We start from the raw sequence: 25,884 nt of genomic DNA on the forward strand, positions 1-25,884 counted from the left end.
ATCAAAGTCATTGATTTAATTTAGGTTATCTTTGTTTGAGGAGAGCATGTTGCTCATGTCTACCCTTGTGAATACTTGGAGGAAGTAATCATTCAGAATATTTACTATTTTTGTGTTTATCCTTAGCTTCAATACCATTTACTTCTGTCTGACATCTTACTGTTGTAGTATTGAAAGAATGTTTTACTGCTGCATTCAGCTGCTGAAGCTATGCTTTTCTCTTTGCCCCTCTGAATACTCTTTTAACATGGTTCTGCACTTTCTTATATTCATCCCAGTGAAACCCTTCCTCTTGCTCTCTGCAGGATTTGTAGAAGTCATTTTCCTCTTTATTTCTCTGTTAATTTGTTTGTTAATCCATTTAGGGCCTTGTTTGTTTAGTCTGAGCTTGTTGGCTTTAGGAATGTATTTATCCTGCATGCTGAGCATTATTCCTTTAAAGGTGTGCTGCTTGTCCACGACTGAAATTTGTTGAGCAACCCACCCCACTCCATTTACTCTTCTTATTGGCTTACTTTTTGAATTTAGCCCTTTTACTGTTATATACCTCATACCTGGGGCAGGATTTTAAAAGGGAAAAGCGGGGGAGGCTGCAATTAAAATTGCTGATTTTGGGAGCGGGCAGACATCCCGGCTGGAACCCGCACATTTTTGAATGAGACTCAGGCAAATCTGTGTGCGTGTGGACAGCAGTCACCAGGAAGTCCCGCCCCCACTTAAATCCGGCGGGCCGATAATTAAAGGGGCAAATGTACCTCATTGAGGTACTTAAGGTCATTTATTTTTTGTGTATTGGACACTTAAAAAGATTTTAATGTTACCTGGGCGGCTTTCCCACGACTTCCAATTCATGCCTGGTGAAACCAGACAGGAAGGACTGGATCAGTGAAAAATAAATTGAATAAAATTACTTTTCCCTTTGTAAAAAAAGTAAATAAACATATCTTAAATACGATGTTGCCTAGACACCACACTCCCCTACCGATCTCCGATGCCCGATGTCTCCACTCTAATCTTTGTTCCCACCCTCATCTCTATGCCGATGAGGTCTCTTTCTCTTTTTCTCTTCCTCCCCCCGCCACCCCCCCGGATGTGCAGCTCCTGTCGGCAGCCAGCCTGCCAATCAGGCTGGCTGCTGGGCGTGAAACCGGAAAGAGGCTTTGATTGGCCTTATTAAGGTCACAATTACAAATCGCAGCCCGCCTACTTCCCGTCCTGCACCCGCAAATCACCCCCCACTCTGGACTCTTCCCACCGGCATATTAAAATCCTGCCCCTGGTCTTAGGTATTTCTGACTCCCAGATCGTCAATCATTCTATAGTCACCATCCCCCAAGGGTGCTACAACATACATTTGCTGTACATTATCTGAGCCATTAGTGTATACCAGGTCAAGGTGGGCACTGTCTCTCATGGCTTCCTTGATACATTGGCTTATAAAGCAGTCATGCATTCCATTTGCCGACTCTGGCTCTAAAACGTTTTTGTTTCCCCAGTTTATATTTGGTTGACTGAAGACTACCATTAAAATAACTTTCCTGTTCTCACATATCCTTCCTATCTTTTGACAGAGTAAATAATTCTCCCTCTTTTGCTGACTTGAAATTCTGTAGCATACCCCTGGTGTAAGCTTGGATTTTTATTTTGTATTTGAGACGTCGAATAGTTCATTTTCTAGCTTGCCACCCTCCCACTGGATCATCTCAATTTACCTCTTAGGTATCCATGACATATAGGGCTACACCAACTACTTTTCTGTCCACACGGGGGACTTTGTCACACAAAATTGTACCTTAAAGGATGATCCTAGTAGTACTCCAGAGACTATGAGGTACAGTGTATTAACTGAAAAGGATAATCACTGTGCAGTATTAACAAACAAACACTTCAGTATGAAATTAGCTTGATGTTTCAGTGTTGATATTAATCTCTATATTTTAATATTACTAATGTTTCTGTTAAAATAGGGGACAAAGCAATTTCATACTCAATGATATCGAGACAAATATGTTTAAAGGCACAAATGAGGCCATGTTGCCCTGCACATTGTAAAAGACATCATGATCACAAAATTTGAGGTTTATTATTTAAAGTATCATTAATGTACAAGCTCAAGGCTATGTGTACAGTTGCTAAGCTACATCTCAAAATATAAAGAAGCTGTTTACTCAGTCACCAAAAGAGGTTTTCTAACAATCCATTTACAGGGGCGGTATCACTACATTGTGGAAATGTTGGTCAACTCTAACAACAGGGAGCCTGAAACTATAGCACAGAAACTGTTATGATAGCTGTAAGTAGTTGGTTTGGCTCAGTTGTCAAGATTTTTGCTTCTGAGTTTCAAATGTTTGGGTTCAAGTCCCACTCCAGGACTTGACCTGACAATCTGGACCGATACCCTAGGGTAGTACTGAGGGAGTGATGCTTTGTTGGAGATCCAGTCCTTTGGTTGAGATGTTAAACCAAAGGAATGCCTGTGCAGATGGATGTTAGAGATTCCATGACATTTTTAGAAGTAACGTAGGGAGTTTTTCTGGGTTCCTGGCCAACTTCTTTCCTCGATCAATACCACTAAAAGCAAATTAACCAATCACACATTTTGTTGCTGTTTGTGGGATCTAGCTGTGTGCAAAGTGGCTGCTGCGTTTGCCGACACAACAGTGACTGTACTTCAAAAAATAATTTGTGCGAAGCACTTTAAGTTATTTCGCAGAAATGTGGACACTGAATTTACACGGCCATTCCGGAGTCTAACAAAATGGCTGAAGACTTCACCAGGACCTCAATATGCTGGGCACTGGCCTTACTTAGGCATTTCCAGTGGCCTTGTTTGTGAACTTGGCCTCTGCCTGCCTAAACAAGGCCAATGATGTGGAGCCGACGTGGCGGAGGATGGAGACTCCCTCTACTGGGAGTTCCTTGGCATATATTTGAAGGCAGACATGCCAAGTCAGATGAGGCATGCCAGCCACGAGAAGGGCGTAGTTGGGTCCCATCAGGAGGTGAAGGGGTCTAGGCCAGGATTATGGCCTGTACCCCCAAATAAAATGTAAGTTTTTCTATAAGCTTATTATTATGAGGGGGAGTGAAGGGGATGCTGGTATGGGCCAAGAAAACAGGGCAGTCCAACCCAAAAGCAGTCAGACGCTGGAGTTTCTAGCAACATGAGGCTGACGGGTGCCCGAGAGGCACACATAGTGGCACGAGCACCCACGATCCCTGTGAAAATGAGGTACCCACTTGCGCCAATATACTCCGGCAGGGTCAGCATCTGTGGGCATGATCCTGGCAAACCTGCTCAAATTTGGGCCCATGACTAGGCGCTGTATAAATGCGAGTCTTTTCTGCACACTCCCCATCCCTGTTACAACTCTTGTACTTTTAAAAAATTATTCATCAAACTAGCCACTCATTTAGAGCCATTTCTTAATAAATGATTGTGTTGTGATGGACGGGTATGACAATGCAGCTGTCTGCTCACACCTAATGTTTACACACGTATTGAAGGCTTGGGAGGTATTATTGAAGTGAAGATCCTTGAACCTTGATAATATGTTTTAAGAAAAGCTATAAACTCTTGAACCAAGAAACAGAAACTCAAGCTTAGAAGAGGGAAGGTGCACAGACAGTTTAAATTTAACTACTTTACGGAGAGGGTGGTGAATGTATGGAATGGACTGCAGTGGAGACAGATAGGGATAGATCTTGACTTTGTGTGATAGTGTAAACTATCATCCATTTTACACTATCACGTAAAGTCAAGATCTACCCCATATTGTGGAAATATTTAAGGGAGAATTGGAGTTATTCGAGGGAATGGGCAGTTGAGAGGTTTTTATTTTTTGCGACTAGTCAAATGGACTGCAAGACCATTTCCAGTCCTATACTATGTTTCCCTGAAATAGTTGCACTGTTAGTCATGCACATGGTGCTTAGTAGCCATGTGTATAACCGTGTAAAAAAGGGCTCAGTCAGTCTTCATATTTTTATGCAAATTTTTTCCAAGGAAGTGGTAAGCTTACATCACCATGAGCACTTTTAGTTGTATTTTATTGAACTTTTCCCCCAAATAGTAACTGAAGATATTCACAAACAAAAGAATAAATAAAACAGGATGTTATAAATACCACATCCAGCACTTTCAGAAATTGAATAAATAGTATACACGAGGAGAGACCAAGATCATCAGTTCTCAGAGCAAGTCCCTCCCCGGGAGTGGTGGGGGAGGGGGGGGAACAGAGGCTGCAGCATCAACAGCAAAGAGACTAAATATAACAAGACTGAAGAGCAAGCTTCATTATGACAAAGAAGGTCCAACGGGGAGGGACATAGTGACCTCTAAAAACTGGGGAACTGAGACATCCGCCGCGAAGGGAAAGAGAGTCCAAATGGAAGGGGCTAACTGGGCACGAAAACCATTCCAGTGCTCGAGTCCAACTCTGTCCCTAAGGCACAATGTTATTCTCTCCAGAGGAGCCTCCAACATTTTAATCCAGTCAATATGTTTGAGACTATTTAAGGGTACTGGTAACCCTGCAAATAACTATTGTAATGTACAGTCTCAGGCAGTGTTTGAGTTAGGGTGGTCATTGGTACACCCAGGGTTAGAGATGACTTAAATGAGCTTCTTAGGTGGCACTTAAGAAATCAAAATCCCTCTTGCCAGTAAGCAATACTCCTGACATAGATAATAAGCGTAAGATTTAAGCATGTTCCAATAAATTTTCTCATAGTGCTCCAATGAGTGAATGGAATTCAATTAAAATTTCTATATTAATATCCGTAGTTATTAGCAGCAACACAAATTTATTCCTTATTAAGTAAGCCCAATGGTGCGTTGTCTGAAAAAAAATCTTAAATAAACAGTATAAGGTAAACGAGTTTTACTTTAGAGATTTCCATTTACAAGTGTGGAATCAGAAGTGAGAGTTTCTTGAAAACCATTTTGAGGGTTATTATTGGAATGCAGCCTTAATCAATGGTCTCTCCACTGTTGACACAGTGTGGTTAGATTTGAATGAGTCCTTCATTCAGACTCAACCTAAGGCTTGACACACACTTTAACTCATTTGCAGTTAACGATGCCATTTGGTGTCAGCACGACTGAGTGCCCTTTTGCTGCTAGGAATAACATTTGGCATCATCGATGACCTTAACAGGCACATAATGCTAGTGTTAAGAAAAGCCAGAGTGGCTTGTGTTATATTCAGGTCCCATGCACTGATTGATTGATTGAAGAAATGGGTATCTGTTCAAAAGCCAACCTCAACAATTTTGTGTTCAAAGGCGGCAAAAGAATTGTAAAAAAAAAATTAACACGTGCTATTGTTATTTGTTTGTGTGTCTGTAAAAGTTTGATTCCAAGATCTTGAACTGAAATGTATTAACTTTTGTAAACGAAAATATCCCCCAAGGCTTAGCATTTTAATATTGTAAGTATAGGATGACAAATTGTTTATTTTGTACTATAGCCTAGGTATACACTGTAGAAACACTGTATTTTTACAGTTTAGCTCCCTACACTGCTGTCCAGACTATGCTGTATTTTATTTCATATAAACAGGATATATATATATATAATATATATTTCCAATGTTACCCAATTTAAAAAGAGCAGACTGAAAATTGTGTTATTATTCAGTCTTTCGTATAAAAATGTTAATTGTGGTATGCAGGCTTTAGATTTTCCTGTTTTAATTTTAAATCCTGGAAGTGTGGGGGCTGTAAATACACGTGCACACGAGCCATCACTTTCACTCGTCTCTGTCATCCACCATATCTGGATTTCAGGAGTTTGATTGACAGCGAGGAAATGCAGACCCTCTGTAGACTGGCACCCCGCTGTCTCACACATCCAGCACCGTGAGCGATTTTGCAAAAACTTGGCTGAGCTCCAAGCTTGAAGTCCAAGAAACGCTTGGAAAATAGATTCGCGCTCATCCGAGACCAATCGAGCCAGATTCAGTTTGGGGGGACTGAAACACAAAACAGACAGTATTGGATACGCAGTGGCAGGTCAGTGAGTGGCTGAAAGAGAAAGGTTAACAGTTCAGGTGCGACCTACTGCCAGACCCAGCCAGGTCCAGTAACGGGGTCACGCCCAACACTTCAACTTATCTTGCTCTTTCAGAAGCTGACCAACCAGCTACGTATTTCCTGCATTTTATATTTTTCTTTTCAGTTCAGCTATCCATTATTTGCTTCTGCCTTTCTGATTCTTTCAGTTTGGCTAGTTTTGAAAGTATTTTTAGTCATCTTCATAATATGGATGATACACGACTGGTTATACCATATATGTGTGACAGAAATATTGTCGAGGCATGTAATCTGGTGGGTTTACTATGGTGATCGTTCAGTTCTAGTATCATGTGATTAATGTTTCCTCTAGATTGTTCGAAATAACTTGGAACAATACACCTGTGCCCTGGACAGGCACTATAACACAGCCACTTATCCCGAATATATTTACCTGACCTAGACGCAGCTGAAACAATGTCCCATGCACAAGGCCCAGACCGGTTTTGGAATGGACTGAGCTACAGGCTTCTGAAAATTAGTATAAAGATTGATGCCAACCACTTCAGCTCTGAAAGTGTAGTTTTGCTAATTTTGTGTTCAAAAAGATGGGGGTTGTTAGTCCTGGGAAAGGAGAGCACTTTTCCCATTTCAGAAACCGTGGGGCCGATCTTAACATTTGGCGCAAAACAGGCGGTGGGCGCGCCCATCACCAGCCCATTGTCGCAGCCATAGAACCATCGAAAAGATACAGCATAGAAGGGGGCCATTTGGCCCATCGTGTCTGCGCCGGCTCGAAGAACAGCCAGGTGCCCATTCTAATCCCACTTTCCAGCACCCGGTCCATAGCCCTGCAGCTTACAGCACTTTAGGTGCAGGTCCAGGTACTTTTTAAAAGAGTTGAGGGTCCCTGCCTCTACCACCAATTCGGGCAACAAATTCCATATACCCACCACCCTCTGGGTAAAAAAGTTTTTCCTCATGTCCCCTCTAATCCTTCCGCCAATCAGCTTAAAATTATGTCCTCTAGTTCTTGAACTCTCCACTAGGGGAAACAGGTACTTCCTGTCTACTCTATCTGGGCCCCTCATAATTTTGTACACCTCAATCAAGTCTCCCCTCAGCCTCCACTGCTCCAAGGAAAACAATCCAAGCCTATCCAATCTCTCCTCATAGCTGCAATTTTCAAGCCCTGGGAACATTCTAGTAAATCTTCTCTGCACTCTCTCCAGAGCAATTACGTCCTTCCTGTAATGTGGTGTCCAGAACTGCGCACAATACTCCAGCTGTGACCTTACCAGCGTTTTATACAGTTCCATCATTACATCCCTGCTTTTGTATTCTATACCTCGGCTAATAACGGAGAGCATTCCGTATGCCTTCTTCACAACCTTATCTACCTGTACTGCCACCTTCACGGACCTGTGCACATACGCTCCAAGGTCTCTCATTTCCTCTACCCCTCTCAATATATTCCCGTTTACAGCATATTCCCTTTTACTATTTGCCCTCCCTAAGTGCATTACCTCACACTTCTCCGGGTTGAACTCCATTTGCCACTTTTCCGCCCACTCCACCAACCCATTGATATCTTTTTGGAGTCTACAGCTATCCTCTTCACTATCAACTGCAGGGCCAATTTTTGTGTCGTCTGCAAATTTGCCAATCATGCCCCCTACACTTAAGTCCAAGTCATTAATATATACCACAAACAGCAAGAGACCCAACACTGAGCCCTGTGGCACACCACTGGAAACGGATTTCCATTCGCAAAGACATCCATCGACTTTTACCCTTTGTTTCCAGTTACTGAGCCAATTTTGGATCCAATTTGCCACATTTCCCTGTATCCCATGGGCTTTTACCCTTCTGACCAGTCTGCCACGTGGGACCTTATCAAATGCCTTACTAAAATCCATGTAGACAACATCCACTGCACTACTCTGATCAATCCTCCTTGTCACTTCCTCAAAGAATTTAATCAGATTTGTAAGGCATGACCTTCCCTGGACAAATCCATGCTGACAATCCCTGATTAAACCATGCCTTTCCAAGTGACAGTTTATCCTATCTCTCAGTATTGATTCTAATAGTTTGCCCACCACCGAGGTAAGACTGACCGGCCTATAATTGTTTGGCCTTTCCCTCGTACCCTTTTTAAACAATGGTACTACGTTTGCAGTCTTCCAGTTCTCCGGTACCTCCCCTGTATCTAGTGAGGATTGGAAAATGATCCTCAGAGCATCCGCTATTTCCTCCCTGGCTTCCTTCAATAGCCTAGGAAACAATCCATCCGGCCCTGGTGACTTATCAACTTTCAAGGATTCCAGTCCCTCTGGTACTTCCTCTCTCGTAATGTTTACCTTATCCAATATTTCACACCTCTCCTCTTTAACTACTACATCTGGATCATCCCTTTCCTTTCTGAATATGGAGACAAAATATTCATTTAAAACCCAACCTACAACCTCTGCTTCTACACACAAGTTACCCTCATCATCCCTGATAGGTCCCACCTTTTCCTTAGTTATCCTCTTGTTCTCAATGTACTGATAAAACATCTTTGGGTTTTCTTTAATCTTACTAGCTAATATTTTTTCATGCCCTCTCTTTGCTTTCCTTATTTCCTTTTTTACATCATCCCTGTACTTTCTACACTCCTCTAGGCTTTCTGCAGTATTTAGTTTTCTGTGACAGTCATAAGCTTTCTCTTTCTGCTTTATCTTGCCCCGTATACTTCTAGACAATCAGGGGGCTCTAAATTTGGCAGTGCCACTCTTTTTCTTTGAGGGGACATGTCTGCATTGTACCTGTAGAATTTCACTTTTTAGTGCCTCCCACTGGCTTGCCACTGATTTCTCCTCAAGTAGTTGTGTCCAGTCTACTTCTGCCAAATCACCTCTTAGTTCTGTAAAATTTGCCTTCCCCCAATTTAAAACGTTTACTCCTGATTTAACTCTGTCCTTTTCCATAATAAGGCTAAAACTAACTGAATTGTGGTCACTATCCCCAATATGGTCACCCACTGTCACTTCACCCACTTGCCCATCTTCATTTCCCAGGACTAAATCTAGAATTGCATCCCCTCTTGTTGGGCTTATCACGTACTGGTCAAAAAAGTTCTCCTGGACACCAATCAAGAATTTTGCACCCTCTGTGCCCCTCACACTGTTTGAATCCCAGTTGATGTTAGGGTAGGTGAAGTCCCCTACTATTATTGCCCTCTTATTTTTGCACTCAGAAATTTGCCTACATATTTATTCTTCTATCTCCCTTTTATTATTTGGGGGTCTATAATACACTCCTAGTAGTGTGACTGCCCGTTTTTTATTTCTTAGCTCAACCCTAATGGCGTCAATTGATGATCCATTTAGCATATCATCCCTTCTCACAACTGTAATTGATTCTTTAACCAATAATGCTACCCCCCCTCCTTTTTTATCACCCACTCTATCCTGCCTGAAAACTCTATATCCAGGAATATTGAGCTGCCAAATTATCCCCCTCTTTAAGCCAGGTTTCCGTTATAGCAATGATATCATGCTGCCATGAGACCCGAGCCATTTTGACCCCCGTGTCTCATTCGCATGAATTCAACAAGCTGTACATGCCAAACCAGTGCTCTGGTTTATCGGTTGGAATTGAGTGGTGTATCTACTACCCCCAATAACTGTTTGAAAAGCCATCCTCGGGCGCACTGACCAATCTCATTGGCCTGATAAGAAAAACGAAAAACATTTATACATTCATAAAAGCCTTAATGCAGTAGTTTGCTATAACAACTGGGCACTGAAAAAAATTCACTCGCATGCTTGTTCTGTATTCATAAACTTAGAAAGGCTCTTTTCCACATTATGGTTTTACAGATGTTGAAAGTAAGGTTTTTTTATGGGCAGGTGTATAGTTTTTCTACAGCAATTTCTGTACAATTAGAATTTTTTTTCAAAAAAAGCTCCACCATCATTTTTTAAAATCTTGCGAGCAATGTATTCATTTTAGATAACTGAAAGATGAAGATTTTATTATGTAGGTATTAAATTTGTGTGACATCTAATGAGGTGCTTTAAGTCTAGACTGAAGGGAGCAAAAGAAACCTAGAATCAGGCATTGGATGGTTTTGGCATTCAATCTTCCAGAAGGCTGAATTGGTGTACAAAAGAGCTTTTATTAGCAGAACAGGTGGAAACAACCCTGGCTCACCACAGTTCTTTCCTGCCCTCTTGCTTGGATTTTATGATACAGTGATTGCTTGTAGTTTAGAAACATTAACACTTTGGCACTATTTTGCGCAATATTTGTATTTTTTGTATGAAATTTGCTTTCCATTTAGTCACATTCGTTCAGCTGAATTTAGCTTTGGGATTTAGACCAATGAGTCAGAAGTGGATTTTATTTGGTGTCGATCAGCCATGTCTACATGAATACATACTGTACCCATTCAAAGCATATGAAAGTCCAACTTACTATTATACAGAACTCTTTATGCGTTATTAACTCTGATCCCATTGTACAATGTACTGCTAAACCAGTTATTGCATTATATAATAATAGCGATGAATTTAAAGGAAGACATGGTGAAGTCAGTCATGTCAAACAGGAGGCAAATGGTGTTCATTAGATGTGTAAAGAGGTGATGGGGGTGATTTTTAAACCCCTAGAACGGATGGGTTGGTGGCAGGTGGGAGTTGAAAATAGCTGTTTTTTGGTTCGCGACCGCAATCCGGCTTTATTTCCGGGTTTAACGTCGGCGCGGGAAAGTACAGGCTTCCCACTGGGAACGCAAAGTCCAAAAATTTTCCGGTTGTGACCCAAACAAACAACTATTTGCAACTCCCACCCAGTCCCAACACACCTGTTCTTGGGGTTTAAAATCACCCCCATGTCTCAAACAAGGCATTATCATGAATCTTATTGAAGCCATGATCTTATTGAATGGCGGAGCAGGCTCGAGGGGCCGATTGGCCTACTCCTGCTCCTATTACTTATGTTCTTATGTTCTTATTAAAATTCTGGCAGATAGTTGAGACTGTAGATCACTGGAATGCGGATAATGGAGGCTCCAATGTAGGGTTATTCAAGCCACCTCAGGAAGGCAAATACCTCCCAACCCTAGGTTCAGTCAGTGCCTCCTCAGCGGTTTGTATTACCTTTTTGTCCATTGCACCCAATACCTGAGCATCATTGCTAAAACCGTCTTTCTCTTTCTCCAGCCACCAGCACTGTTTTGTCATTAAAAAGAACCAGTGCAGGCAATCCAGCATGTCTTGCTATCGGCAAATGCATGGTTTGTAAATACTCAGTGAAAGCTGCCTGTAGACTAGACTACTGGGAGAGCGATGAGCTGGTGAACTTCTGTGATTCAGCATGGATTACCTACTAAAACAAAAATAAAAGGATTTGAGTTGGGTTTAGAAATTTAGAGTTGGGAGAGTGGCTCCCTTGATATCTCAGTTGGTAAAGACATGGGGGGGGGTGGTGGGGGGGGGTAATTTTAACTTTGGGCGATGGTGTAAAATGGGCGATATCGAATTGTCCACCCGTTATTTCCAACAGAAAATCGGACGGGTGTATAACGGGCGGCTAATTCGATACCACCCATTTTTACAGCATCGCCCAAAGTTAAAATTACCTCCACTGTGTGGTGAGCTGTTGAATCTCGCAGACCAGGAAAGTCCCAGCCTTGGTCCCTGGTCTCTCCCGAGTTAACTGATCTGGCTGAGGTAATGATGGAGATGTTATAAATAACCACACTCCTCGGTAGGGAGAGAATCAGCCAGGATTCTTACCCTTGCTCAATGTCTAATTGCTTACCTGAAGCATTAAAGTGCAAGTAAGGGCAGTAGAACAAACATTTTTTATAACACTAACTGGAGTGAAAATAGTACCAATGCCAAAACACATAAACCTTGCTATATAAAAGTCTTTAAAATTTAGTTTTTAGGAGACCTGTGTGCCCTTTCACCTGTGGGACCAAGTTTCCAATCCAGCCAAGTCTGATGGGATGAAAAGTCTCCTCTGTATGTTGACTGTAAGGGTCCTATGTCAAACAAATTTGGACAGCCTCAACTCAGTTCTTAGTGGGCATGGGCCCACAGCATAAAACTGCTCCTAATTCAGCACTAAATTGGCGATCTTATTTAGCAAGGCCACAGGATGCAGGAAATAAAAAATATCACATTGGTGCAGTTGAGGGCACTTTTGTGAAGTTCAGGCTAAGGTATACTGCCAGACAGAATCAAAGGAACGTTACTATAACTAACCATGCCATATCTAACCTTGATGGTGAAGCTGGATGCACAGAATGGAAAAGTGTTCCTTTTCTTGACATTAATATCTCCATTTTGATGAATGCAAAATGAATCCAAAAAAAAACAACTTGCATTTATATAGCACCTTTAACATAGTAAAACATCCCAAGGCACCTCACAGGAGAGTTATCAAACAAAATTTTACATGGAGCCACAGGTGACCAAAAGCTTGAACAAAGAGATAGGTTTTAAGGAGTGTCTTAAAGGAGGAGAGAGAGGTGGAGAGGTTGAGGGAGGGAATTCCAGAGCTTAGGGCCCAGCTGAAGGTACGGCTGCCAATGGTGGAGCTTTGAAAATCGGGGATGCGCAAGATATAAAGGTCGCATATTTGAAATGATTGACAGATACAAACGTAAGTGAATGTCAAGGTGATTGTTTCTAAACATCAAATTTCCTACCTCTGCAAATTCTGTTTGTATTTCCTGTGTCTGCCTTCCTTTCAAGAAAGGACAAAAAGTAAATCATATTAAGTATCGATATTAATATAATGTTACACAACCATCCAATAGTATTAGTAATTTCCACAGGAACAAAAGGTAAACTCTTTAAAAAATCATACTCTTTCCTTCTTGGGTCACATTATTCAAGTAACAGTATTAACAGGTGAAACAATTGTATAGTTACACTGAAATAATGTGAGGCCAGTGCCAAATGCAGTCCCCTTGATCCCTGCATTCAGCCTGTGATGTACTTTTAATACAGTATGAATATATCAGGAACTCATTCTTTATCAATCTTTCATCTGAGTTACCATGTTTAAAATTCTCATTAAAAGCAGGAGACTAATTTGATCTCTAATACAATATTATGTACATATTATTTTAATAAATGAATAAGAAATCAAAAATGTTCCTGTCGTTCACAGAAGGCATGTAAATTGAATATCATGGATTATACTCCAACGAGAGGACATGAGGGGCCTCTGCAGCCTCATAAAGGAGGGTACCTGACCACTCTTCGTATCCCAAAAAGAAATATCTGGTCCACTGTACAGCACCAAGAGCTCTTGCTGCGCTGTTACACAGACAAGGCAATATTTAGGCTGTTGGTACCCCAAGAAGGAAACATTCCAACAAGAGAACATTCCAGCCCTTAGTATCCTGACAGAGAATCATTTAACCCCTAGTGATCCAAAAAGGGGACATTCTGGTCATAAGTACCCTGGCAGTAGGGCGTTCTGGCCATTGATACTCTAAGAAGGGTATCTGAAGAAGGAGACAAGCCCTTACTACATTGTGAAGGATATGTTCTGGCACTTGGTACTCTGAGACATTTTGTCCTGCATTGCTGGTTTGATGGCCCTGCAAAAGGAGTTGGAGTAGGAGACAAGAATCATGTTATTACTTGCAATTATTTTACAATAAAGGCAACACCTGGAAATCATATTTGAACAAATAAAATGATTCCAATTAACTATGCATTAGAAGGAGAGAAGCAAGGGTACAAACTCCGATTATAGATGAAGGATCCAATCACGCTGTAAAATCTTCGGTATTAATTCGACATTCCAGGAAGTTGAGAACTCTCAAGATCTGAAACTCAAAAGCACATCACATGCAGTATTGCAACAGAAAGCAGGCTGAGAGAAAAGAGAGACTATTCCGTGATATATGGCTTCTGCTATTCTAATTAATTTATGTTTGGTTTTAATCCCTGCAGGGATATGGAAATCCTATAATATGGTCAGAGGGGTGCAGAAATCCCTTCTTGCGAGGGGAAAAAAAGATTTTTTTTTGATGATTGTATGAATGAAGTCATTCAGGAAGTCTGCAGCAGCCTAACCTCAATGAACTTGAATCCTTAGACCAGCTGTGGCTCGTCACTCACCAAACAGGCTGGCCACACAATAGAGGAAGTGCTGTCAACCGTGGGCGAGTTTAATAACTCTACTAGGGCTCTTTAGTTGGTCGGGGGTGGTGGGAGTGCTGTGTGATGGTTATCGTCCTCCTCCTATTGTTTGCTGCTTGCAGTGTAGTGATCGTCTAATTATTTCCTTTGCTGTGGTTGCTGATGACCAAAGCTGACCACAACTTTCAGTCAGTTATTGAGTGATTGATGTTTGCATTTGCAAGTGTATTACAGGAACCGACAGATAACAAGAACAACGAAGAAGTAGATTAAAACTAGACTTGTTCGTTCTTCACTTCAAAATTCAAAGTAGCCAAAAAGCTCACACCAATATCAAACTACTTAAAGAATTGTAACATAACTACAGGATATACATTTTACATTGAATTTAAGCTTGCTTCAAAGTTGTAAACTCCTTTCCTTTTATAAAAAGGCATTTTAAAGGAAAAAGCATATTAACTTCTCTACTTAAGAGGGTCAAGTCTTAGAGAAGTGTTGTTAGGGTAAACTGTCTTGCAAGGTATTTATAAAGTTCAGAAACGTATATTGATCTCATTGGTACATAATGTCAATATAACACCCATGAATCACGGGATTTGGGAGCGTTGACAGTGACGAGTTACCTAATTTTGTATTAGCATGGTTTTTAAACAGTAAGAAAGAAAGAACTTGCATTTATATAGCGCCTTTCATGATCTCAGGATGTCCCAAAGCACTTTACAGCCAATTAAGTACCTTTGAAGTGTAGTCACTGTTGTAATGTAGATTTTTTTGCTGTAGATTTACAAAACTATGTATGTTTGATTTAAATAGTATGAGCACTTACAACCAACAATCATGGTGCACGTGCAAATTTGATAATTTTACACAATGTACCTTTTTGTTTCAAACAGATTTAGAGTAATGGTAATTTTCAATTAAAAAAATGATGATAATTACAGCGGAAAGTACCTTACCTATCTGGTAACTGCCTATATAACAACATAACATAGCATTTAAAGTAATTCATTGTATGTGAAACCCTTTGAGACATTTCTGAGAGACAAGACATTGTATGAATACAAGTCTTCTTTCATTCCCACAGTACTCTACTTGAAAGCTTTTTTTTTAATGGCATAATCTTGTTTCAAAACATTATGGATGAGGTGTAGGGACTTTCTCAGAGATGCAACCTGGTTTCCATGAAATGATTACAGGGAGTTTGTTGACATGCTAACTCTTGAATATGACAACAATACTAACAACATGATGGAATATTATTTTTATTGCAGCAGAGCATCTTCAAGCCATCGCCAAACTTGCAGGATCCTAATAACTATTCCCCGTACATTTAAAATTCAGCAATTGTGTAGCTTTATACAGCCTACCGAAGGTACAATCATAGAAAAGGATAGTATATATTAAATTTGCACCTTTCAACAAATGGAAATTATGCAAAGACTGAGGTGTTTTATTAAAAACACTCAGTGTGCTTTACTTGTAATTCCTAGAGGTGTAGACAGTGTCATTTTGACAAACAGGGGCAGAAACTCTTTAACCGGTAAAGTCGTATCCTGAATCTGCACATTTAATCTACTGCATATTGAAATGCTATGGTTCTTTTATCCCAGTACTTGTAAATTTTAATGCACTACCGAGACCATTATACATTTCATTAATAGCACTTTTGAATGTTCTATTTGGCAGATGAGAGCAAATATTCCACAGTAAGGTGAAGAAAGCAGAGCATCCTTATTTAAAAGAAAGGTAAGTGAAATCAGATTCTGCTTTCCATTTCTTTTCAATCATTGCTAATTAATTCAGATGACAGATGCTTTTCTTGTTTGATTTAGTATGTATGAATATTCTTTTACATTGTTAGAATTATGTTCTGGTAATTATGATTCTTGCTACCACAGTATTACTGGGGTTCTACTAGCAGTGTCACCTAGGTCACTATTGAAGCACTTACAGTGGCATCTTACAAGCTAATGTAAGTCACTGGGGAGGAATTACACTAACAGTGCTGCTTCTGAATCAAGTGAGATGATTCCTTCTCCTTGACAAATAAGTTCAACTTGTCAATTGGACAGACCCATTAAATGCATGACTAAAGCCTGGCCTACATGCAGTCAGATTCCTGATGAAAGAAGTGTTATGTAATGGATTTATGCTTAGAATGTTTTGGGAAAGAAGTGTGTGTGTGTGTGTGTGAGTGTGAGAGAGAATTGCCAGATTGATGAATGAATTCCTAGTAAATTACCCACGATGTTGCACATGGTCAGTAGATTAGTTTATATACAAGATGGCGATGGAGTTGGGAAAGAGACTTCAGAATCCTGCTCCACAGATCCACCTAGTGGCCAAATCCTGTGACCATGTCATGATAGTTAATACACCAGTTTACGATAGTAAATGTTAACACAAAAATGAGGGGCAGATGAGTGATGCTGTGTCCTGGGAAGGGCTGACATGGCTGGATATACTGGGCCCTGGGGCGGCTTCCTATGGGAACATCTAGAGAAACAGAAGAGAACGGAGCTTATGATGGTAGCCTTTACACATAGCTTGCAGTAGGAAAATTGACATGGTAAAGTGCTTGAGTATATGTTTAGTCACTGGTGATTGAATGAGAGAATAGGATGGGAAGGAAAAGCAGGCGGAGTTAACAGTGAACTCAGTGCGGGGACCAGTCTTCCTACTTCACTATCTCAAACCCCCTTTGTGGTCTTTCTCTTCAGCATTTGCAAGACTTCCAGCTCATGTGGGCTCCCAGGATGGGTGTTAGAGTACCCTCCTCCTGTGCATGTTCTCTCTCTTGTTAGGGGCTGTCTTCTTTATAACCAGAGTAGAAGAAGTGAAAAGCTACAATTGTCTTGATAATATACAGGGATACCCAAATGTCAGCATGCAATCCACATTGGGTAGGGTAACATGTCTTGGTATCATGCAGCTGCATTACTCAGAAGGATTACTTTGGGCTGAATGCATGCAAGGTATGAGGGAAGGAACAGATCCTGGGAGAGGCTAGGTGTATCCTGCAGCATAATGGACATTCAGGGACAGACTTGAAAGTAGTTGAAGACAGTATGAGGGGGAATTAATTGTAAGTGTCATGGATGCTTAGTACATCACATTAATTCTCCTAACTCACCTGATCTGATAAGGTCATTAAACTTCTCCTGGTATTGCATCTAGGTTTGTGGGATAGTGCTCAGAGCATTCATGCTGGTAGCCACCTCCTGCCATTTTCACTGTGCATCTCACCTAGACATCCTGTGCGGCTCCATCCCAAATAGAGCCCCCGTCCTGTGCCTCATTCTCTGTAGCAGAATTTCTGTAGCCCTATGTGAAAAACAGAGTCATCTTTGTGCTATTGAACTCCTCCCAGGCATCGTGAAACATCAAAGAAGCTTGCTGCTTTGAAAAAAACACAAAAATCAAAAGGGCTGCATCTTTAAGCTGCTGCCGGCTTTTAAATCCTGCAGCAGGATCTGTCACTCCCTGCCCTGCAACAGGCTCCAAGTCACTGCCAGTTTCCATGATAGAAGCTTGCCTCCATTATATTAATAAGGGTGACCGTGGAATTACAGGCAGAGCCAAGGTACTAAAAGTTGGGCAGGGCTCTTCCTGAAACACTCACCTTTGGTAGACTTTAAGCTTAGTTGGAAAATCTAGGCTGATCGCTCCAATGGCCACCTCACCGGGCTTCCTGAACTCCACCCTATACGCTCCAACTAATCCAAAATTCCGCCACATACACCTTATACTACTCACTCATCCCTCCTGTCCTCGCTGGCTCCCTTCGAGAACGCACTAAATTGAAAACCCTTGTCCTCGTTTGCACAAGGCCTGCATGGCCTCATCCTGCCCTACTTCTATAACCTCCTGCTGCCCAATGTCCCAGCCTACACCCTTCGGTCCTCCAAATCTGGCCTCCTGTACATCACCCGATGTCATTGCCCCTTCATGTAACTGGGTCCCTATAGCCTGTTGGGAGAAAGAGAACATCATCTGTGTGTGTAACTGGTCGGCCTTGAATAATATTAGATTGCAATCTTGGACTTTTTGCTCAATTGTATTTGGAGCTGAGGGAAAAATTTCACAACATGCTCTTTCTGGAACATCTTGCTTTCTGCAGAGAGTAAATAAGGGATAGCCCATAACTGTGCAGATTGTATGTGGGTCACTAGAAGGAGCGACTCGATGGGCTGAAAGGACTTTTCCTATTCCTATAAGTGCTTTCTTATAAATTCACCCACCTATGAAAAAGCACACCGGCATTCATATAGGGTGGTAATAGTAGGGGACTTTAACTTTCCCAACATTGACTGGGACAGCCATAGCATTAAGGGCTTGGATGGGGAGAAATTTGTTGAGTGTATTCAGGAGGAATTTCTCATTCAGTATGTGGATGGCCCGACTTGAGAGGGGGCAAAACTTGACCTCCTCTTGGGAAATAAGGAAGGGCAGGTGACAGAAGTGTTAGTGAGGGATCACTTAGGGACCAGTGATCATAATTCCATTAGTTTTAAGATAGCTATGGAGAATGATAGGTCTGGCCCAAAAGTTAAAATTCTAAATTGGGGAAGGGCCAATTTTGATGGTATTAGACAGGAACTTTCAGAAGTTGATTGGGAGAGTCTGTTGGCAGGCAAAGGGATGTCTGGTAAGTGGGAGGCTTTCAAAAGTGTGCTAACCAGAGTTCAGTGTAAGCACATTCCTTATAAAGTGAAGGGCAAGGCTGGTAGAAGTAGGGAACCTTGGATGACTCGGGAGATTGAGGCCCTAGTCAAAAAGAAGAAGGAGGCATATGACATGCATAGACAGCTGGGATCAAGTGGATCCCTTGAAGAGTATAGAGATTGCCGGAGTAGAGTTAAGAGAGAAATCAGGAGGGCAAAAAGGGGACATGAGATTGCTTTGGCAGATAAGGCAAAGGAGAATCCAAAGAGCTTCTACAAATACATAAAGGGCAAAAGAGTAACTAGGGAGAGAGTAGGGCCTCTTAAGGATCAACAAGGTCATCTATGTGCGGAACCACAAGAGATGGGTGAGATCCTAAATGAATATTTCACATCGGTATTTACGGTTGAGAAAGGCATGGATGTTAGGGAACTTGGGGAAATAAATAGTGATGTCTTGAGGAGTGTACATATTACAGAGAGGGAGGTGCTGGAAGTCTTAACACGCATCAAGGTAGATAAATCTCCAGGACCTGATGAAATGTATCCCAGGATGTTATGGGAGGTTAGGGAGGAAATTGCGGGTCCCCTAGCAGAGATATTTGAATCATCGACAACTGCAGGTGAGGTGCCTGAAGATTGGAGGGTAGCAAATGTTGTGCCTTTGTTTAAGAAGGGCGGCAGGGAAAAGCCTGGGAACTACAGACTGGTGAGCCTGACATCTGTAGTGGGTAAGTTGTTAGAGGGTATTCTGAGAGACAGGATCTACAGGCATTTGGAGAGGCAGGGACTGATTAGGAACAGTCAGCATGGTTTTGTGAGAGGAAAATCATGTCTCACGAATTTGATTGAGTTTTTCGAAGGGGTAACCAAGAAGATAGATGAGGGCTGTGCAGTAGACATGGTCTACATGGACTTTAGCAAAGCCTTTGACAAGGTACCGCATGGTAGGTTGTTACATAAGGTTAAATCTCACGGGATCCAAGGTGAGGTAGCCAATTGGATACAAAATTGGATTGAAGACAGAAGACAGAGGGTGGTTGTAGAGGGTTGTGTTTCAAACTGGAGGCCTGTGACCAGCGGTGTGCCTCAGGGATCGGTGCTGGGTCCGCTGTTATTTGTTATTTATATTAATGATTTGGATGAGAATTTAGGAGGCATGGTTAGTAAGTTTGCAGATGACACCAAGATTGGTGGCATTGTGGACAGTGAAGAAGGTTATCTAGGATTGCAACGGGATCTTGATCAATTGGGCCAGTGGGCCGATGAATGGCAGCTGGAGTTTAATTTAGATAAATATGAGGTGATGCATTTTGGTAGATCGAATCGGGCCAGGACCTACTCCGTTAATGGTAGGGTGTTGGGGAGAGTTATAGAACAAAGAGATCCAGGAGTACAGGTTCATAGCTCCTTGAAAGTGGAGTCACAGGTGGATAGGGTGGTGAAGAAGGCATTCAGCATGCTTGGTTTTATTGGTCAGAACATTGAATACAGGAGTTGGGATGTCTTGTTGAAGTTGTACAAGACATTAGTAAGGCCACACTTGGAATACTGTGTACAGTTCTGGTCACCCTATTATAGAAAGGATATTATTAAACTAGAAAGAGTGCAGAAAAGATTTACTAGGATGCTACCGGGACTTGATGGTTTGACTTATGGGGAGAGGTTGGATAGACTGAGACTTTTTTCCCTGGAGAGTAGGAGGTTTAGGGGTGATCTTATAGAAGTCTATAAAATAATGAGGGGCATAGATAAGGTAGATAGTCAAAATCTTTTCCCAAAGGTAGGGGAGTCTATAACGAGGGGGCATAGATTTAAGGTGAGAGGGGAGAGATACAAAAGGGTCCAGAGGGGCAATTTTTTCACTCAAAGGGTGGTGAGTGTCTGGAACGAGCTGCCAGAGGCAGTAGTAGAGGCGGGTACAATTTTGTCTTTTAAAAAGCATTTGGACAGTTACATGGGTAAGATGGGTATAGAGGGATATGGGCTAAGTGCAGGCAATTGGGACTAGCTTAGTGGAATAAACTGGGCGACATGGACATGTTGGGCCGAAGGGTCTGTTTCCATGTTGTGAACTTCTATGATTCTATGATTCTATTCAGATACATGAGTTCCTACAATGCAGCAGAGCCTCCATTATCTGGGCTTCTACTTTCACTATTCTGATTATCCATCTGGCATTTTTGCAGGACAAAGAGACATTCCTTCATTGCCTAGATTCTCCTTTTCCAAAACCACATCATGCTTATTTTGTCATTTCCTTTTGCACTTGTCTTCATTCCGTGCCTATGATAGACAAAAATGTTGGGACTCTTATTTATGTGATTAAATGCGAGTAGGGGAGGGTAAATCTCCGACACGGACTGGTTGTTGGGCTGAATGGCCTCTTTTTGTGTTGTAACTTCTACGTACCCACCGATTCCCTTTACTCACCAGGCAGGTGGATAATAATGTTCCACTGAATTAATAAAAATGGCAATGTTGTTGATCACTAATACAAAACCTATATACAGTTTTGAATAAAATTTCTTCAAAATTCCACCAAGGCACTTGATGCAGTTTGTGAGGGTTTGTTTTAAATCCAGTCAGTAGAATTTCACGGCTGCGTGGCAGTTCATCAGTAAAGGGCTTGTATACCTAAAGGAGTTTAATGAAGGCTTAAAACAAAAGCAGTGACATGGGGTTTAGGGGCCAGATCTAATGATATGGTCAGAATGTTCTGGTGTTTTTTAAGGCTGTGATAGCCTGTAATTGATTTTTTTTTTGTTTCTGGAGTTTGTCACTAAGGAGATGACCTGTCACAAAATGCGTTCCAAACGTGAGGTATTTTGAAGTTGTATTATGTTATAGCAGGGACTGAGACTGGGAATCATGCTGCTTCTGCACTTACGATGGGGAATTTCCATGCCTGGGCCTTGGCTCCTGTCACTCACAGAGTCAGGAGCGAAGAGAATGAATCAACACCATCAGTAAACAAACTTCTCACTTCTCATTCTTAGACTCTGCTACCAAAAAAAAATGTTTCAACACCCGTCCCATTTGGATTGTGATTTCTGGCCAGGTAGGTTGCTTTAGTGTGACCTTTAGTCTGAAAGCAGATCAATTTAAAGGGGGACTGCAGCTTCAGACTCCTCAGTTCATTCAGATGTGGCAAAAGTAACATTTAACTAAAGCGTAAGGAAAATAATCGGAACGGTTATACAAAAGAATGGGAAATCTACAGCATAAAAGTAGGATTTGTCTTGGATCGTTTGAAGCTCAAAGTTCAGAATGTTACAGAATGGTGTGCCTGGATATCGTTCCATCACTATGGCTTACATGAGTATGTTACAGATCTAATACAATACAAGTAAAAAGCAAAAAAAAAGTGCCTACAGTTACTGGAAGTCTGAAGTAGAAACAGAAAATGATGGAACCCTACAGCAGGCCAGTCAGCATCTATGGAGAGAAAAAGACGACTCTTCGGGGCAGAATTCCTGAAGAAAGGTCCTTCCCAAAACATCTTTTCTCTTTATAGATGCCAACTGATATTTTCTGTCTTTCCAGCATTTTCTGCTTTTGTTACAGCTGATTATCCGTGGCTCAGTGGTAGCACTCTCACCTCTGAGTCAGAAGGATGTGGGTTCATAGTCCCACTCCTGAGATTTGAGCTTAAAATCTAGGCTGACGCTTCAGTGCAGTACTGAGGGAGAGCTGTATTTTTGAAGGTGCTGTCTTTCAGATGAGATGTTAAACCGAGGCCCCATCTGCCGTCTCAAGTGGAAGTAAAAGATCCCATGGCACTATCCGAAGAAGTGCAGTGGAGTTCTCCCCGGCATCCTCAACCAACATCACCAAGACAGATTATTTGGTCATTATCACATTGCTGTTTGTGAGAGCTTGCTGTGCGCAAATTGGCTGCTGCGTTTCTAACATTACAACAGTGAGTGCATTTCATTGGCCGTAAAGCGCATTGGGATATCCTGAAGTTGTGAAAGGTGCAATATAATGCAAGTTTGTTTGTTCTTTCTTTCTTTCTTTCTTGGATAGTTAAACCAAAAAAGAACAGCTGATTAGCACTCGAGGCAGTACTATCCACAATACAATAGGGTAGGCCCACATTATGGGACAGTATAACTCTGCACTGCCTGCTCGCACCACTGGAAAAAATGGTACCAGCATCTTTATATCTATAAATTGATACGAGTTTTTGATAAACTTTTAGAAGTTAGGAAATCTAACAACCTTAAAGGGGAATGTTTGTCCACTACACCAAGATGGTCTATCCATAGTAAAAATGCAACAGGGAATCTCTCTTGTCTTATCATGCTCTATACTTCCTCCTTCTATGCATACCAGCGTATATTACTCAGAAGATAGTTGATTAACCTGTGTGTGGATTTTGTTAGTATGCCACAGATCTAGTGAGTATGGATGGTTCAATGCTATATACTACCACTCTGACCATTCAGACTCTGTTGTACAGCAGGTGCTGGGGATATTAAACTAAAACAAACACGGAAATGAATTTTAGGCCAATAGTGTCTACATATAATTTACATGAAAATGGTAGATTAAAGGAGCTAAGGTTCAGTGACATCACCATGCAATGTAAGGAATCTTACAACACCAGGTTATAACCTGGTCAACCCCAGTCCATCACCGGCATCTCCACATCATTACCATGGAAGACACTGAGTGGAAATTTCACCAAAATTTGCTTTCTTAAAGTGGTTCTAGAGTGATCCAAATATAGGATCAAATGTTTCAATAACCAGCAAATCAGTTCCAGAAATAATTAATTGACAGCACAGTTGGGAGGAGAGGGAATCACTGTGCTTGTATTTCCACAGACCCGTAATTCATTCATTGTCTTTGTCAAGCTTGCTTCTGTATTGTGTGTGGACCTTTCTGACAATGCAGTGAATGGAAGTGGCAAGTTTTTAACTCTGCCATTACCTGTAGTGAAACTGGCTTCCCAATGGTGCCAACTTTTTCTGTCAGTCTCTGTCCCTTGGTATTTACAGTAAGCAAAATGTTTGGAACCATTTTGAAGCACTTGTAAAATGCTTTTAAGGGTTGCAACAGTTCTGCACAGAAAGGACTCTTAAGCTCACCAAGTGAGCCACTGAAAACTCAAAGGACCAATGTCTGTCCTGTAAACCGATATGATCCCCATGGTTTAAGTGATCAAACCGATGAATGATTTTAATTGAGTTGATTTATGGTGAAGTTCGGCCTAAGTAGTAATGAAAAGTATGAGTCCCAAGTAAAACAATCTATGCACTCAGTAAACCTGTCTCAGGAGATTAAGCTGCAGTGGTTAGAAAAGTAATAATTATGCTCTAGTTATTGCTCTGCGTTTTTAGTGTTTATTTTTTGGAACGCCAAAAGGATTTGGGAGATAATTGGGGAAAAAAATGGCTTGTTGGGAAACAAGCAGGCAGTTTTCAGCAAAAATTGGTAAAAGAAAGAAAAGAAGATTTGCATTTAAAAAGCGTCTTTCATGACCTCAGAACATCCCTGTCGGAGGTGCCGCCTTTTGGTTGAGACGTTAAACTGATGCCCCGTCTGCCCTCTCAGGTGGTTGTACATGATCCCTTGGCACTATTTCGAAGAAGAGCAGGGGAGTTCTCCCTGGTGTCGTGTCCAATATTTATCCCTCAACCAGCATCACTAAAACAGATGATGTGGTCATTATCTCATTACTGTTTGTGGGACCTTGCTGTGTGCAAATTGGCTGCCGCGCCTCATACATTACAACAGTGACTACACTTCAAAAGTACCTGACTGGCTGTAAAGTGCTTTCGGGTGTCCAGAGGTCATAAAAGGCCCTGTAGAAATCCAAGTTTTTTCCTTTTCTTTTTTGTCTCACCAATTCTTGTGGGATGTTGCTGATGCAGAATGGCTGCTCCATGTATCTACATAACAACAATCACTGCAACCCAAAAATGCAATCCATTTTTGCATGCTTTGAGATGTGTCAATGATGTGATGATGCACCATAGAAATTTTTTCTTATATTTTTCAATTATTGACTTTTTCTACCCGGGTGCCTGGTGGGAAATGATACCATCGCTGTGCTGGCCTTTGAAATGAAATTGGAAGGAAGACTTTGTTTGAGAACAGTTATTAAATGTGGCAAATGTTCTTTAGGGCAAGTAATTAAAACTATTAATCGTTGTTACGAGCTTCAGGGATCGGGAAACATTACCTGTAAACGGACACCACCGATGACAGGGAGCACCTAGAGAGGAAAGTGCGTTAGGAATAGAAAGGCTCTTTCAGTGGCCGATTGCAATGACTCCAGTAGTAGGACAGTAGCTTGTACTCAGCACCAGGATGATCTTTTTCTCATAGTAGCATTGGTAATTGGATTTACAAAGGACAAATTCCCTAGAACAAAACTTTTCTGTGTGTCTTCCGTTGGATCTAACACTTGGAAAGGCAACTGCTGAGACAATGACTGCCATATATATATATATTTAAGTTCAAACACATATATATATATATATATATATATTCTTTTTTTCTTAATCCCTCCTTCCCTTTCTGTTCCAGACAGACTGTCGTGTCTAATTTTGCTGAAAGTTTAGGACAAGTCAGGTCTTATGCATTCTACACATGTTTCAGCATGTGTCCAATCTAATCATCAAAATTAGATGAGACAGTCTCTGCTTTGGCTTTTATGTGTATACATGAACTCAAAGGTGGTACTTTTTAGCTTCTGTCTTAAGTCGAAAAGGATAATTCATTTAGTTTTGTATTTATACTGAAGATACAGCATTTTTTTATTCTGAATATTCAGTTAATAATTCAATTTAAATACAATTTGTCACTCTCTTTGAGCACAACAGAAAGAAAAAGAAAGAACTTGCATTTATATAGTGCCTTTCACAACCTCAGGACGTCCCAAAGTGCTTTACAACCAGTGAAGTACTTTGGAGTGGTCTCTGTTGTAATATTGGAAACGCGGCAGCCAATTTGCACACGGCAAGGTGCAAACAGTATGAAATAAATGACCAGGTCATCTGTTTTAGTGATGTTGGTTGAAAGATAAACGTTGGTAC

General features: G+C 41.3%; 1 protein-coding gene across 3 annotated transcripts in view; it reads left to right on the forward strand.

Moving 5' to 3' along the window:
- gli2a (GLI family zinc finger 2a) overlaps window positions 1-25,884 on the forward strand; it is a 301,684-nt gene that overhangs the window by 25,040 nt on the left and 250,760 nt on the right. For all 3 annotated transcript variants that reach the window (XM_067987118.1, XM_067987117.1, XM_067987120.1), the window contains exon 2: window positions 15,858-15,917. The gene's annotated coding sequence lies outside the window, so the exon portion shown is untranslated. The remainder of the gene's footprint in view (window positions 1-15,857; window positions 15,918-25,884) is intronic.

The sequence above is a fragment of the Heptranchias perlo genome, chromosome 7, assembly GCF_035084215.1.
Source record: "Heptranchias perlo isolate sHepPer1 chromosome 7, sHepPer1.hap1, whole genome shotgun sequence".
NCBI classification, from domain to species: Eukaryota; Metazoa; Chordata; class Chondrichthyes; order Hexanchiformes; family Hexanchidae; genus Heptranchias; species Heptranchias perlo.